This window comes from Aegilops tauschii, chromosome 3, assembly GCF_002575655.3.
Source record: "Aegilops tauschii subsp. strangulata cultivar AL8/78 chromosome 3, Aet v6.0, whole genome shotgun sequence".
In the NCBI taxonomy this organism is placed as follows: Eukaryota; Viridiplantae; Streptophyta; class Magnoliopsida; order Poales; family Poaceae; genus Aegilops; species Aegilops tauschii.
In genome coordinates, this window is record NC_053037.3 from 261,394,537 (window position 1) to 261,398,087 (window position 3,551).

Consider the following 3,551-nt stretch of genomic DNA (forward strand, 5'->3'; position numbering starts at 1 on the left):
CGATTAGTTTTAACCCTCTGCAGAGGTCGTACACGTTCCCCACATGACACAACCAACCCCGTTTATCATTACACACTTGGGTGTACGACTAGGAGGAGATTGTGACGAAGCCTTTCCGTAACAGCCCCCTATACCTGACCAAGCCGCCCGCAACTTAGGCAATGAAAGCCCCTCTCCAATGGCGGTCCTGAGGTAAGGGTTTCCCGTTAGTACTAAGCTAAGCCAGAGCCCATAGTAGCATGTGGCTGTACTGGAAGCTACATCAAACTGTACTTGAAAGATCTCATTCCCCTGGACGGCGGTCCCCACCAAAAACCTGTGTGCAAGACCCCAGTCTGGCGCATTCACTGCAAGACCCCGATGGGCGCAATCACTTGTAGACGCTCCCGTCATACCATCCCGCCCAGGGAGTAGAAGTAAACAATATATAATTTTGTTTTAAAAATATTTTCTCAAAACTTTGCTCCAAAGAGAGCAAGTTTAAAGTTTAAAACAAGTTTGGTTTTCATCCCACCCATTTTGTGCAAGCGTGGCCAATGATGAATCTTGAACCTATGGCTCTAGCTAAATATAATACTTTGCAAAACTTTTATAAAACATGCATAGTATTAAAATTTAAAGAGTTATGCATAGTATGAAAATATAGGTCAAAGCATGATCAATTTGCAACTTGCCTTCAGTTTCGTAGTCACAAGGTTCTACCTCCTCGTGGAATTCACCTTCGCACTCGTCGCAATCTAACGCGATAAATAACTCAAGTAAGACACTCGGCATATCCACATTCACATAACAATGATTCAAGCAAGCATTCAACACACAAATAACATCCAAATGAAAATCCAAATAACAACACAAATTATTCGATTGCCACTATTATAATTTCTAGGGCACGGTTAGGGTTGATATAGAATCAGGTGTGGTCTTGGAAGAAAATATGACATAGTAATATTCTAGGGTTGGAAATGATACTAAGTGAAGATCTTGGTTTGATATAGAAGATGGGTTGTGAGACAAGTTCTTACAACAAATTCTATCATGAGATTATTCGGAATATTTAACTTGGGTTAAATAAAACTGGCGTGGCATAAATTTCAAGATAAAAGGATTAAATCCTTAATCTTGTAACTTCAAAGTTTTGTGGTGATATCAAATGTCCAGAGAGGTTCCCTAGGGATCAATCTAAGAGTTTTACCCTATAGTCAAATTTTATTTTAACTAAGTTATTAAATGATGATCCAAGAAGGTCAAACCAAGGTGTTGATGATAAAACAGCATCTAAACTATGTTGGAAAACTAATCCATCAGTCCAACAAAAAGGTTAGGTCCTAAGGTCCAACTTCCATATAAAACATTTTTATATGGTTTACAGAATAAAAGATATATCAAAATTACTCAAATTCATATATAAATCAAAACTAAATTTTAATTTGCGCAAAAGTGAGATTTATAATTTTTATAATAAACTAGAGGTCTGCAGCTATCCAGGGATATCTTATTTGTCAAATTTGGATAAGCGGTTTAAAAGATGTGATTTTTCTAAGTTGGGCTAATTTTCTGGAAAAGAAACGGGGTAAGAAAAAGAGTCGCCACATGGCAGAATTCTATAGGTTAATACTGTTTCGTTTTTTTAACAGAGAAAGATGGCTGGCCTCACCGGAGATGGAGATGGCCGGCAGCGGCGGCTCGGACGTGAGGTGATGCGGTGATCTCCGGCAACGAGGGAGAGGAAGTCGGGGTGAGTCTCCAGAACACGACGTCGGCTCCTGGTTCGCCTTCAGGTGGCTGCTAGATGTCGCCGGAGTTGGGCGCAACTCCAGCCGAAAGCGGACAACGAAGAACTCGTGCTCCGGCTGCGAGTTTTTTTTTAAAAAAAGGGGGTCCATAAGATGCGCATCAACAAGGGAAAGAGAAAGGTGGAGGAGTTGGGGTTTGGGGTACCTCGGTCGCGACGGAATCCTTGTCGGACTTTGATGCTATTGTTGAACTCCGGCGAGCAATTGCTCGCGTAGGAGAGCGATACAGAGAGGGGTTTCTGGCTTAGGGATGGTGAGATATGTTGTGCTTTCCGGGGTCCTAATTATAGGGGAAGAGAGGGTCGATATGGGGAGATCAAGGGAGCTCACCGTGGCCTTTAATGGCTGATTGTGCAGGAACGTTTCACGGATCCGTTCGTTCAATTAAAGCAACGAAGTTGAGTTTTAATTTCCTGAATGAGTTCTCCTGACATTCCTCTTTAATTTTCGTATTGGTGAAAAGTCGAAAGGATGTCTGTGGTTAGCACTAGAGGGAGAGGAAGAGGTGGAAGTCATGAATGTGGAGGTTCTGCAGGTTCTGTTCATGTTCACGTACAGAACAGAGGAGGAAGACGACCACTAGTGCGTGGGCTTTCACTTCGGGATGGCTTTAGTGGGAGAAAATAGGCCCAAGGGAAAGGAAAAAAAACAGTTAGGAAAAAGATGGGCTGACTCCAGCTAGATGCGCCACACTGGGCAGTTTGCTCGTGCGCGCGTGCGTAAAATAGCGAGATAAAAGAATGGGTGAGCCCAGTAGGTCTTGGATTGTTTTAGACTTTACTTATTTCCGTTTGCTAATAGTTTTTGGTAATTAGTACTCAAACACATTCAAATGAATCCAGAACATTTTTTTGTAAACTCCATAAAAGGTATGAATTTAAAAATGAAACTCCAGATAAGACCCAATTTCAAATGGTACTCCAAATTTCAAATAACTCCTTTACAAAATATTCGTCCACCATTTTTTTTGAGAAAGTCATTTTATTCTCACTCCATAAATCTGAAGGTGGTTCTGAATATTTCTTACAAGTCCAAAACAAAGAAATCCAATTTGATTTTTTTAACAAGTTCGAAAAAGTTTCTAATTTACGCGACTACCACAACAACTCACTCAATCATAACTTATTATTAACATTCCAAAATTTGGAAAATTTTGGGACGTTACAATGTTGAACCTGGTAGTTCTAGGGCAAATACTATGGTTTAGATTTAGATGCTGGTTTTCAGTAATGAAAATCGGAAGGGGAAACCCTTCTTTGATTAAAAAAACTACTACCTCTATTCTGGTTTACTAGTCCCCATCGTACTTTGGTTCAAAGTTTGTCCACGAATTTTACTTGTAAAATGTGAATGGAAAACGAGATTTTGTTATACCCAAACAAAAAAGGACTAGAGGGAGTGATTGCTCTGACACGGATGCGACCTCTCATAGCGCAGGCATTGAACCGGCGCGCCGGCCAAGAGGGCCGCACTCGCTGCAGGCCCGGCTGAGCACGCCTCCTCGCCGCGTGCAACCAGCTTAAGACTGCCCCGCCTGCCTTCATTGAATCCGCGTGTGCCGGCAACACGTCCTTCTGCGAGCCGTCAGGCATTTTAGAACACAAAAAATGACTAAAATATAATTAATTTACGCATGGTCTTGACTTGTTGTGCTCGCACTGGTAGCAGGAACTAGTAGAGGATTTTCTTTATTTATAACTCTCCTCACATTTTTTTGGCTTTGAAGTGAATCATGGTTGTGGACATTATGTATGAATG

General features: G+C 41.4%; 1 long non-coding RNA gene across 1 annotated transcript; it reads right to left on the bottom strand.

Annotated features, from left to right (window-relative positions):
* Window positions 1–671: 671 nt before the first annotated feature.
* Window positions 672–2,987, bottom strand: LOC123497667 (uncharacterized). The gene is made up of 3 exons (XR_006671423.2): window positions 1,939–2,987; window positions 1,655–1,850; window positions 672–737 (listed from the first exon to the last, which is right to left on the bottom strand). It is a non-coding gene; the product is annotated as an uncharacterized lncRNA (long non-coding RNA).
* Window positions 2,988–3,551: the final 564 nt, after the last annotated feature.